General features: G+C 32.8%; 1 protein-coding gene across 5 annotated transcripts in view; it reads right to left on the reverse strand.

Moving 5' to 3' along the window:
• The window catches only part of Tenm3 (teneurin transmembrane protein 3), a 2,471,519-nt gene that overhangs the window by 2,367,247 nt on the left and 90,211 nt on the right, over positions 1–14,061 (reverse strand). For all 5 annotated transcript variants that reach the window (XM_048791931.1, XM_048791932.1, XM_048791930.1 and 2 more), the window contains exon 3: positions 6,494–6,610. The gene's annotated coding sequence lies outside the window, so the exon portion shown is untranslated. The remainder of the gene's footprint in view (positions 1–6,493; positions 6,611–14,061) is intronic.

Consider the following 14,061-nt stretch of genomic DNA (forward strand, 5'->3'; position numbering starts at 1 on the left):
TTGTATGTGGTGCTGAGGATCGAACCTGGGCCGCACACATGCCAGGTGAGCACGCTACCGCTTGAGCCACATCCCCAGCCCTATAAATTTATAATTTTAAACTAATTTTTTTACCTGTAATTTTGTTTTAAGAGAAAGGAGAGTTGTTAATATCACTGAGATAATTAAGTATCATCTCCTTGAGTATATTTACAAATTATCCTTAAGAAGTACCAATAGTTTCCCTTTTATTCCAGTCTTCAGTGATATGCTGGTTCTCAGGCTTCTTTATCCATGATGCCCATTGATTTCCCTAATTAAAGGTATCAGGAAACATTACAGTAAGTTCTCACTGTAAATCAATTTCATATTTATTATAATGACTAATCCTCATAATATCCCTGTTAGATTGATGCTATTTTTAATCCACATTTTAGAGATGTGGAAGCTGAAGCTTTAAGAAATTAAGCGACATTGCCAGAGTCATTTAACAATCTAGTGGTGATGCTGAATCCAAGCTGGCCCTGAATCCATTGTCTACCCGCATCTCCTCTTTTGATTATTCTGAAAAACATGTTTTCAGTTTTAGTTTTTTCTACATATTTCTTTAACTTCTCTTTCCCGGTACTCGCTAGACTTCATGTCTCCCCCACTAAAAAGAAAAGAAAATCCACTTAACCAAAAAGCCAACAAACAAAAAGAAATCATTCCTTCATGCCATCCTATCTTCTAGTCACTATCAAATCTCTCTTCTTCCTTCTCATTGAACTTGTTTCTGCTCCACAGCTGTCCATTCACTCTTTAATTCACCACCATCAGGCAGCCCCACCCTACCATCCTCCCCTTCCTAAAGAAGGCAAACCTGTTACCTAGTAGGTGTCAGTTCCAAGGCACAGCTCAGTTTTGATCTTAACTGATCTCTCTTACACTGGGCTCATAACCTTCACTTGAAACTCCCTTGAAACTATGCCCTCTTTGCCCTCTCATTAGGTAGCCATACTCCTCAGGGCTCTGTTTCTTCTCTAGTTACCAATTCACTTATTTAACTGTCTGCAATCTACCTATACCTGGAAGTTTAACAGGTGTATTCTCATGATCCCCAAAGCAAAAAATCTTTTCCACCTTTGTTATTTTTTCTCAGTTTGAGGTCCAAAATAAAATTATATGTGAGAAATTTTCTACTTTCTACTTTTCCTGGCTCTATGTCTCTAACGACACCCAGCATGAAGTAACCTGTCAAGTTGTGATCCTGCCACCTCAGTAGATCCATCTTCTTGTCTCTATCTAATTCTTCCCTACATCCTCAGCCTCTTTTATTTTCTAAAACACAGAGCTGATTTGATCCCTTGTATTTTAACTGCCTTTCAATTTGAGACCCCTACCTCCACACCACAGCCCAGGTATACTCAGTTTAGATATCACTCCCTTGGGCACTTACCACATGAACCTAGTACCTTTACTCTGTTTTCTCCTAATATTTTATGCACACTTCTAGATTTCAGGTATTTTTAAATAGAAGTAAAATGCAGTGGTTAAGTGCATGGCCTCTGGATACAGCTTCACCATTTACCAGCAGACAGGTTACTTAACCCCTCTTAACCTTACTTAGTCTCTGTTCTCACATGGACAAAATGGAAGAAAATCACAGGGCATAAATAAGAAATTAGTTGTGAAGATAAAGTAAGCCATTTTGAGCCAGCTTGGCATATTCCGAGCACTGCACAATACTATCACATTATTGCTTGTATAATGATATTTTAAATATTATTTCTTTGAACTCCTCCATAGACACTAAATTATTTGAGGGTGGAGATTTATCTTAGTATGATTGGCACTTCATGTCAAGCCAAGAAAGACCCTCTATAAATTTTATTTGCTAGAATAAGGCTATTTATGTGACACAGTTTTCTAAGTAAATGACAAATTTTATTGTATTTTATTCCCTAATTTAAATTCAAGAGGAAGTAGACAAGTAAAATGATAACCAAGGTGAAGTCTGGCTCAATACCAAAACCCTATACGTGATTTCTCAGGACTGCCCATGGGCAATTACAGACTACCTTACAGGTTTCAAGGGAAAATCTGCTGTCCCCATACCAGACTTGATACACAGCCAGTGCACTGCAATCTGTGAAGGTAGCTGCAGTCAAGTGTCAGGTCCCCAGCAGCCAGCCATACTTATGCATACCTATATGTCTACAACACAGAACCTCACTCACAGAACCTCACTCAGAGCCCTCTTTATGTGGGCCCGCCTCAGATGCCTCTTCTGAGACCTCCTTACCAAAGGAAGAAGGGAACTTTGATGAACATACATTTCTCTAGGCTGACTCAGTCCTTATCCACCCCAGCCCTGTCTCCCCACAAACATTCCCACATTCTGCTCTGATTCCTGGTTCCATAAGACAATAGGAGACTTGTGTTCAGGGATCCCTTGGTAATGAGGGAAAGTGAAAAGAAAAGACTCTCTTTCTCTGGTTTAGTCTTTTGCTTATATTATCTCCATAAGTCTTTAAAAGCTTGACTATTATTTTCCTTTTGGATTATTGTTTCAACTGACTATTCAGATATCTGGCAGCTTAGTTCTCTCCAGGTCAGGTTCTCTCTGACAACCAAGGAAGAAGATGGAATAAGACTGAGCATGGACAACCCAATTTTGCTTCCATTATTTTATACGATGATATTGTCTCTTTTTTGATGTTTTTAGTGTATGTAATGGTGGGATTCATTGTTATATATTCATAATTACATGAAATATAGTAATATAATTTAACCAGTATTATTAACCAGTAGTTTCCTTTCCTTGTTTTGAGTAGTTCCATAATTTACAAGTAGAAAATCCTCACATTAGAAGACATGTTAGAAATTTCTACAATACAACTTACTCACTTCACAATGAAAATATTGTGACCTTGAAAATCTGTGTAATCTACAGACATATTTGCATACATTGACAAGGCTATACCGACTCCAGCCCAAAAATCTAATTTCCAAAAAGTTACTTATTTTTATAAAAGGTTGATTCTAAAATATACTAAGTTTCAGAGTATTATGGGTTTTGTTGTTGTTCTCTTCTTGGAGTTCATGTCTGTGATGACAGTTAGTCATACATGATTGTAATAATCCAAACCCAAGAGGCTAGAAAGAAAACCAGGAAAAACTGAGAGAAGATGTGTACATATATGAGTTTTGCATATACAAATATTGAACATAAAATTCTTCAAATTTTTAAATGTAAGCAAAATTTTTAAATGAGTAAAGAATGCATATCCTCTACCATTATAAATTTGAAATTTGGTAGATTTACACTGTGAAAGGGTAGATAGTAGATATATTGGCCAATGGGATTGATTATTTTGTTTTAAATCAATTTTGATTAGAGACAACTAAGAATGAGGGGACACAAATGTTTCCATGTTCCAAAGGAGGCAACATGTTCACCAACTGCATGGATTCCTCAGTGGGAAGAATGAGATAATAAGAATTTTTCTTAAGGAAAGGCAATCAGCCTCAGAAAAGCTGGGGGTTGGTGAGATGAGGTAAGACTGTGATTATGTTCATCTTATAGCAAAAAATTGTCAAGGAGCTAAGAGGTGATGTTGGTCTTCCAAAACCTAGTACGGTACTTTCTGCCACAGTACATTGTGTGGTTGCCCCATGATACTGATTTCAGAATCAAAAATTGAAACAAAGGTTAATTAGTCAAGACATTTATCTTTGAGAATAAATATTCTTTGAGACCCATCTTTGAGTTTTAAACTATTCAGTATTATTTTTTCGTTTCTATTATTTGATATTGCTTGGTTTCCTCTGGTTACATGTATCAAATGTTAATAATTCAACTTTTTTTTCATAAGAAATAAATAAAAATACTGCTGTCATGAAGTAAAAATTCTCTCCTTAATAATTGAAATGCATTTTGTAGATCTTCCAACTGAAGCTCTTCTTTTAAGTGCATGCCTTCTATAATAAGAGTAAATAAATAAATAAATAAATAAAATCCTGCAACTCAGTGAGAACTTTCTAGGTATGCATAAAACCATTAGTTTCCTTTAGATCTTACATGGTATAAAAGATCTCAGTACCAATTCCAAAGAAAAGCTTAGCTACTGATCATCCTTCATTGTGTAGTTTATTCAAATGAACTCCTCTAAGTTTATAAATTGTTATTTTTCTTTTAAGAAAACATAATTACTATCACACACATAGAAAATGCATACCATCTATGCATGCATATGGAAAACAATATCTTTTAACATTAGACACAACAATAATAGTTACTAATTCAAAAACTATGATTTATCACCTAGAGGGCTATTCACTTCTCCAATGTTAAGTCTAGGCATTTAACATCTTTTATCCTTTAGAAGAAAATCCTAAAGTATTATACAAATTACCTGCCAGAATACATAGGAATTTGCAAAAAGCTAATGTCAAGAAAATGTTAAATACCTGCACTTAAGGAAAAAACAAACAAACCAACCCACTTTTTTCGAGCAAACATAGCATTGCAATATCTTATATATTAATACCACTAGAGGGCTTGATAGATTTTTCCTAATAAAAAGCATTTCTTACACCAGATTATCTTCATAGTATAAATGAGGTTTATAGAGTAATCTTTCTAATCATGGTTGTTAAAATACAAATGTGTCCATTGATATGCAGATATAACAAAATAATTAGATCAAAGGGAAACTTATTTAGACTTAACATTGTATTAAGAAAGTTAAGTGTATTAAATAAACTGTATGGTTTCAATTATCACTTAATATTTAGTGTCACTGAAAATAGTTTCTCCAAGTATTTAATAACTTGGTTTTGATAAATGATGTGAGCCAGAGCCATTTTACCAGATAGTTTCTAAGTAACTCAAATTTTCTTCAATCACAAATCAGCAAAAATATTAATTAAAATAATTTTACTTAATTTCTGTATTTCATATTTTTATGAAAATTTCTCTATGAGTCTGACCTAGGCAAATTATATTTTAAAATACATGTTAATTTCCTTAAATACATGTTAATTTTTATATGTTGTCTTTCAATTCCTTTTTGAGAAAGACAATTAAGGCATTAAATTAATTTGATTTTGTCTTGTTTCTAATTTGGCTTTGAATCAATTTAATTGTTTAGCCATATATTAAATACACGTTTTGTGGAACAAGAAAAAAATTTATAAGACTTAGATAAGGAAAGTAAATTTTAAAATGATTCTGAAACTTTTATCTATCCATTTAATCTATAAATTAGATTCATTGCCCCCAGTCTTGTATATATATGTAAAGTATTACCATAAATAGAATTTTCAAATTTTAAAGTAGAAATGCTGTTATTCCTATATTATATGAAGTAAAATACCTTTGAATCTATGAATAAACTAATGAAATTTAAATTGTTTCCCATATCAGGTCTTTTCAAAATCACATGTCCCACTTTGGGAAAAAATATGATCTATGTCATAGGATGTTTAAAAAGATCTTTCATTATCTGATTACTTTTTTTTCTGGCTAATGAAACAAGAGAAGACATATTTGTAGCTTGGGGAAATATTCAAATTACGCAGCCATCAGTTGAGCAGGTGTCTCTGGCTGATTCAGAATGCCATGCTGGTGTGCTCCGTTCAAGTATCAAGAAGGATGTCTACACATGATTTCAAATCCTAAAGAAGCCCTTATGGTCTTAATGTTTCATTATTATGTAATCTCTGTGTATTTCCCTCTGAGGTTATATTTTCCTTTTTAAGTCACAGGATTAAAGACAGTGTGATATAAGAAACGGAATAAGCCACAAACAGTGAAATTGCTATCAAACTCAACCTTTCACCGATCATAATAGCACTTAAATTTGAATTAGAGTAAAGTGTTGTAGAATATTAAGAGGAAAGTATTTATTTATAGATCAAATCAAGCCCTCGGGTCAGTGTACAAGACTTTTCTCTTTCTGAATGCAAGAGTTTGTGTGATTAATTTGCAGATGCTATGGGTAACAGAGACTTGACAACAGATTTAGGTACAGTTGCAGCACTCTGTTAATTGAACTTATTTCATAATCATTGATATTTCTATACATAAAGATATCATCAAAACTTAAAAAACATTCTCCATAAAATCCTCTCATTCTAGTTTCCTAATCCTATAACTCATATTGCATTTCTTATTCATGGAAAGTCTATCATCCTTCAAAGCATGGCTTTACAATTATTTTACTTTCTTATTAGAAACAGTCTCATTCCTAAATATAATCTGGCCAAGATCACTTTGACTATAAACAGTTTCTATTTTTGCCCTTCACTTTTGGTCATCTCAGATATTTGTTCTATAATTTAGTGATTGTACCAAGGATGATTTTTTTCACATTGTTATTGTGTTGTCAGCTCATGTTTTGGGTATTTACAATCTTTTATAAATCACTGCTACTATTCTACATATTTTAGTCTTCAATTTTGTGAAAGTGTAGCACATAAACATTATCAAGACACAACAAAAAATCTAAATTAATTTGAAAATACTTACAGTTATACACCTCTATTATATGTCTTAATGCTTCATTCAGAATAAATATCACATGAGAAGAATATCCACAGGTTATTTATCTCTGGTCTCTCATTTATATGTTTGCTGCATTCGATTCTGAAAAATAAAAGTTTTAAGTGTTTTATTATCAAATAAAATGGTACAATTTATGTAACACAAAAATACTAGATTATTTTCCTGAGCACAAGAAGTCTCTGAAGACTGAGTGAATATATCACAAAGAATATTTAAAAATTACATTTATATATGAAGCAAAAATCATCAAAGCCTCCAAAATTACATTGAAATGTGCATGAAGCAAGGCCACACATCACCTTTTATTTCCCAAGTAAATTAATGTGCACACATTCACAGTGATCTTAATAACATATTTTTAAACAAATATATCTAGGATACTAAGAAAGATAGGAAGTGTATATTTGTTTTTTCCTAGTTATATGATAATTATAAAACTAACTTAAAAATATTCTGATGAGTTAATAAGTTAGCTTTTTTGTGTCCTAGCACCCATCGAGAAAGTCATTTTATCTTTCCATATCCATTAAGTTATGCATACCCATATTATGTTCAACATAAAGAGCATATATTTGAATACTGTGAGATTCATTGAAGGTAGTGATAAAAAATATTACATTTTTACAATGATCTGATGACAAAGAAGACAAATATCTGAAGGTATCTTCAGATTGAGAGATTTCCCATCTTCAAAGGGTGTGGAATAGTTTCTCTGTGCCTCTAGTTAGATGTTTCATCATTCATGGAAGGCATCTCCAGTAGAGATGCTTCTTAAGGCAACTGTGTTTTTTTTTTGTTGTTGTTGTTGTTGTTTGTTTGGTTCCAGGGATTGAAGTAGTCAGGGGCATTCAACCACTGAGCCACACCCCCAGCCCTATTTTGTATTTTGTTTAGAGACAGGTTTCTCACTGAGTTGCTTTAGTGCCTCGCCATTGCTGAGACTGATTTTGAACTCTTGATCCTCTGCCTCAGCCTCCCAAGCCGCAGGGATTACAGGTGTGCACTACCAAGCCCAGCCCACTGACCATTTTAATCAAAATAAGCATAATGTCTTGTAATAAAAACTACAAATCTTAAAAACATAATTGCTTACTTAGTATTTTATGTTCAAAAGCCATAAAGTCCTCACTTCCCTTATAATTCAGAATATGGTGGATTTATTTTGTGTAAGCTGGAAACTTGTCACAGAGAATAGTAATGGGAGAAGTTACCCAATGAGATTACCCTTGTAATCTCGTACACAGTGAGAAGAGGCAGATTGAAGTATAAATCACTTCATAACAGACTTACATCAAAAAAGCAAAACTTCTAGCTCTCAATGGCAATCATGAACTATGAGACCACAGCAGCATGGACAGCTTATAACACATCCTCCTTCAGATTGGTTGATATGTCCATTCTGATTTTTAATATCACCCTTACTTCTGGTGTATGATTTTTTTCCCTTTGTGATCATATGATTACTAATCCTTGCTATTCAAGAATTTCAAAGGATCAGTTTATATATTAATATTTCTAAATGAAAGTTTCAATGTAAAGAATTGATTGCAGATTTGAGAATTTTACTAAGAAGTATTAAATTTCGATGTTGCTTTTTCTCCATTTGTTTACTTTTTCTGTGTACTCCTTTAACACATCTTTGTTTCATTCCAACTGTCTATATCTTTCATATCCTTTGTAATAACTTTTTACTTGTGCTATTTTCTAATTTATTTTTGAGAATTATTTTAGAAAGCGGTTTGTCATGTCCTTTTTCTATAAACCCTCATTAACACTTTTGATAATACCTTAACTGCAATTTCTTAAATCTGTTGCTTTTTTAAAATTTCCAATGTACTTTTCAAAATATCTTTTCAGTACTTCCCCTAAAATTCTTATCTTTTTGATGTTCATTTCCTTCTGTTTATATTATAATCTTTTTAAAACATCATTTCTTCATTATTCACTCCTTGGTGGAGATTATACTTTGCCTACACGTTTATGAGACTATATTGGTCAGAACTTTTTCTTATATTTCCTTGAACCATTTAGAAAAGATAAGTTCAAGTCCCTTTTACTCACATGCCTTACCTGATCTTGTTAGGGTGTGAAGTTTCTATGTATAGCTAAGTACTCCGCTACTTATTCAACTATTAGATGAAGGCAATTGTTGGTTGAAACCATGTGTGTGTGTGTGTGTGTGTGTGTGTATAAGAGTCTGTAATTTTAATTCAATGGCATTTTCTCACTGTCAACATGTTACTCCTTTTGTCAATGGAGCCTATCTACTCATTGTTTTTGCTGTGCGTTTTTATCTATGCAATCAATGGCATGCACAGTCAATCCCTTAAAGTCAGAGTTACTCAAACAATATTTGCTGAATGCTTGAATGAATGAATGAATGAATGAATTGATTTTCTACATCTGATCTAACACTAGTGATGGCTGATTCCTTCCTTAACAAGTTTAATGAAGCTCATGAAGTTTGACTAGCATGATGGTTGGGATGGAAATTCTTGTTAAAGACTGAGACCTGGGTGTTGGCTGCTTATAAGGTCTTATGTTTCAATTTTCATTCTGTTTGACACTCTGTTAACTGGCAAGTTTACAACTTCTGCATGGGTGCATTTACTGATATTATAATTAAATCAATGAAAATATTCATTGTCAAGATAACTTCCAAGTAACAGTGTTATCAGAAATGCTAATGAAGGTCACTAGAAAAAGGATTCGATTACCCAAAATTTGGTAAAAGTTATAATTAATCCCTGACTAATTTTGAAATAGTTTTTAATCCTGATATTATAATCCTATTTTGAAGTAATTATCCAGTGTTTTGTAAGCTTGGAGTAGGTAGCAATACTTAAAAACCAACCAGAGGAACTTCAATTAAAAGCATAGTATCAACATCTGAGGTCATTTTTCTGGTCAATGAAATAAAACATTCAATTTTTCTAGTTAACCTCCTAGAGAATATAAAACTATAATTTTGGAGCCAAACCAAAAATAAGGGGCAAGGGGGGAACCAGTAATGCTTCCAGTCAACATACAAGTCCTTATAGTATCCTTTCACTCCAACCAATGATGTGTGTGCGTGGACTTGTTCTTTTAGCTTAGGGAAGACAATCAATGAAAACCAGTTCTATTTAACCTTAAGGAGCCTCATACTCAGGATGAATATCTTGCTCCTCCACAGGAATGGCTGGTGGTAGTGGCTCTTGATTTCCTATACCCCTTACAGCCAAATGGCTTTTAAAATTCCAAGTGCTGAGAAAAAAAAAAATGAGGAATCATCTAGAATGTAATCTTTCCACATATGCCACATTAGGAAGATTTGATTCTATGACACAAATAATAAGCAAAAACCACCACCACCAACAACAACAACAGCAACAACAAACACAATAAGCTTTGAATGGTATTATTTATAAACCAAACCTGTTTATGATAATAAAGTTAGTGATATTTTAATGAAAATAAATTTAGTATCTATTAATACAACGACTAATATATGCTACAGTGTTATCAGAAAGTTTAAATTTTTTATTAAAGAACAAAAAACTATTTTAAGTAAAATGTCAAAGTCAGAATTTAGTGGATTAATTTCCAATGAATTCTAATAATTGTCATACCTAGACACTCTCTTTTGTCCTCTCTTCTCCAGTCACTATTCTGTCTTTTACAGAGACACTTGTTGAGTGTTAATTGGAGATAGTAACTATTTATCACTAGTCCTTCTTTGACAATTCTTCCTCTCTTTGATTCAATCAAACACATAAAACATTTTATGACAACTTGACTCCATTGGCTAGCACAGTATTACTTCTCGCTAATTAATTAAAATATCTATGTATCCAGCTAAGTGAGTAGATATAACTCAATGTGATCAGTGACTTTAACATATGTGTTAAATTTTCTAAAGTTAGAAACTTTAATTTAAAAAAAATTCAACATCTCTAGCAACTAGAGAAATGCAATTTAAAACTACATTGAGATTTCATCTCACTCTAGTAAGAATGGCAGTTATGAAGAATACATGTAACAAAAAATGTTGGTGAGGATGACTGGAAAATGTACACTCATTCATTGCTGGTGGGGATTGCAAACTGATGCGACCACTCTAGAAAGCAGTATGGAGAGTCCTCAAAAATTAAGAATGGAGCCACCATTTGACTCAGTTATCTCACTCCTCTGTAAATATCCAAAGAAGTTAAAATCAGCATACTAGAGTGATACAGCCACATCAATGTCTATAGCAGCTCAATTCACAATAGCTAAGCCATGGAATCAACTTAGGTGCCTTCAACAGATGAATGGATAAAGAGAATGCAGTATTGGAGTATTATCTAGCCATAAAGAATATGACTTTATGACATTTGCCAGCAAATGGATGGATCTAGAGACTATCATACTAAGTGAAATAAGCCAGCCCCCAAAAGCCAAAGGTTGAAAATTTTCTCTAATATGTGGACGCTAACACAAGGCAAGGGGGTTGAGGGGAAGATTACAAATTCAGTAGATTAGATAATGGAAAATGTAGGGAAGGTAGGGAGAATAGGAAAAGGAAGGACAGTGGAATGAATCTGACATAATTTTCCTATGTACATACATAAACACCACAGTGACTCCCACTATCATTATGTCCACAAGAATGGGGATCTAACTAAAACATGATATAGTTCCTGATGGTATAATTATATAAAAACAGATTCTACTATCATGTATAAACAAAAAGAAAGAATGAATCAATCAACAAAATAGTTTTTCTTTTTATGTACACTACATAGTTTTATATGATATTAAGAAATAGACAATTTTTTTTAAAAAAATCAAATTTTGTTTATAGAATTTTAAAATTTGAAACCTCTGTTCTATGTATGATATAATAAATGCACAACTAAGAAAGCAGTCAGAATTCCAGGACATATTTGCAAGCTTTTGCTATTTGGGTAAAGTATATCATTTGATTATAACGATGTTCTCAATGGCATTTAAATTCCCAGATATTCAACCAAAGCAGCTACACTTTGACTTCATTATATTGTGGTAAGCATGACTGGAAACCATGCTAACACTCAAAACACAAATAATTGTCAGAAATGAATACTGCATTCTGACTTCTAATTTGAGATTCAGTATGCAGAGAATACCACCCATTTTCTCTTAGCATCTTATTTACTCCTCATCAAAATTCATGGCTACCTTGACATGTCTGCTTCCCTCTCAAACATTTAAATCCAAAACAGGAGTTACTAAATATTTGGCTAAATCAGAACACAATTATTCATGATAACAATAACATCAAAATAAGTGTGACTAGCATTATTAATTGGTCAATATATGTCGGGTGGACATTTTACATGGAATTCTTTTCATTCACATATGAAATAAAAAGTATCATTGTTATCATGCTAATATTGCATATTAGGAAAGTGAGGCTAGAAAATGCGAAGTTATTTTCTCAAGGACACAAACATGGAGAGTAAGGAGTCAAACTGATTTCATGACAAGGTTGATCCCATATTCTTTACATTAAATCATGCCATTTTGTGATGAAACAATTTATAATAGAAAACAAAAACTATCTTTAACCAACCACATGATATATATCACATTAGTGGCAAAACTTCAATTTTTAAAAATAGAAGGTACAAACATTTGATGAATTCTTCAAAATTATAAGAAAACATACTTGATGAAGTTTGTAAGAATTGGATCCTCTGAGGCATCATATTCACATTAAATTAAGTAATAAGGAAGTGAATGTCAACTACTAAAATGCTGAATTTCTGAGGCCAATCATTATAGAATATGCATGAGAAATAAAAGTAAAATATTTAGAGGCCTTTCCAAAACATAAGTATACTTCAAATATATCCTGCATTTTTGAAGTTTCCACAACTATGAGGATGTTGTATATATTACATATATATAACTCTTAAAGCAAATACAAAAATATATGAAAATGTTTATACATTGAATGGTTTAATTTAATATTCAAATAAGAGAATCCAAACTGATCCTACATCATTAATTAAAAGAAAACAAGCCTCCAATTAGAACTATGTTATCCCATATGAAGTAAATTCATGTTTCAGATAGAAAATGTTTTTAGTTATCAGATTCATTCTTTTTAACATAAAACATGTTGACAAAACATTCTGAGTCTGGATTTGGAAAGAATTTAAGTAGGTTGGTGCATATTGGATACTAAAAAATTTATGTCTTCACTCTAAGCACATTGTTTTCTCACATAAAATCTTTATCAGCTGAGTGTGGTGGTATACCTCTAAAATCCCAATGACTCAGGAGGCTGAGGCAAGAGGATAGCAAGTTTAAGGCCAGGCTTCACTGGGTTCCATCTCCAGCGCTAAAAAGCAAACAAAAAACTCTATAATGGAAGCTACTTTAAATGACAATTAGTTACAATTAATTTTATGATGAAGTTTTTTTAAAAAAAATATTTGTTGCTTTAGTTTCCTATTTGTGTAGATGTTTGCTTTATAGTTTCATGATATTTCTTTTATTTATTTATCTATTTATTTTTTTGTGGTGTGGGGGTTGAACCCCGGGCCTTGTGCATGACATGATATTTCTATTACTTAAGAATTTCTTGGCTTTCACAAAATCCAGTTCGTCCATCAAGGATGTAGAGATTGCCAATGAACTTCAGAAGCTATAAAGGAGAAACAGTTGACCCTGACAATTTTGCAGGGTCAAATCAAGACAATAGACTAATAAATTGGAAGAATGCACAAATTATAACTTCAAAAAATGTATTCATTAAGAAGCTGTAAAGTTAATTGTGACAAATCATGTGTATTTTTCTTTAAGATTTTACATGCTGGATGTTAGTGTTACTAAGATTAAATCTAATCTTTTTCAGGTCAGCAATTGGAAAAAAAAAAACTTTAAAACTTTTGTATATTGCGGGAAAAAAAACCTTGACATTTACTGTTCAATAATCCAAATAAGGAAAAATAATTTTTTTCAAAGATTGGCCTAAAAGAATATAGCAGCACTTACATGGTTAAGAATAAGAGAGTAAATGACAAATGCATATTAGTGCACATTTTAAAGTTGTCAAAGGTGTGGAACTGGTTGAATATGGATTATTTTTTATCACTAGTTCCAGGAAGGATGGCCCGAGGTGCTTACTTAAAATTTACAGAATCACCCAAGGGAAAGAAAGGTAATTTTTGTGCTTAGTTTATGTTTAGGGTTTTGAACCTTTCTGTGATCTTTCTTTTACTTGTTTGTTTACTTACTGGGATTGAGTGAGAAAAGAAGGCAAACTGAAGTTTTGGAGAACTTGGAGTTGTTTTGCAATTTTCACACAGTCTCACATCATCTATATTTCATTTTCTACCAAATACGCCTGTTTTGTTGGCTGACAATGATTTAAAGATTTTTTTAAAATAAAACTTGTGCAGAAGAGGAGCAGCGGCCTGCTGAGAGGCAGAGCCGCCCCCTCCCCCTGCGCAGCAAGGTAGACAGAACTGTGACCATCCACAGAGCAGGCCCAGTGGCCTGCTGAGGGGCAGAGCCGCCCC

This window comes from Marmota marmota, unplaced genomic scaffold (assembly GCF_001458135.2).
Source record: "Marmota marmota marmota unplaced genomic scaffold, marMar, whole genome shotgun sequence".
In the NCBI taxonomy this organism is placed as follows: Eukaryota; Metazoa; Chordata; class Mammalia; order Rodentia; family Sciuridae; genus Marmota; species Marmota marmota.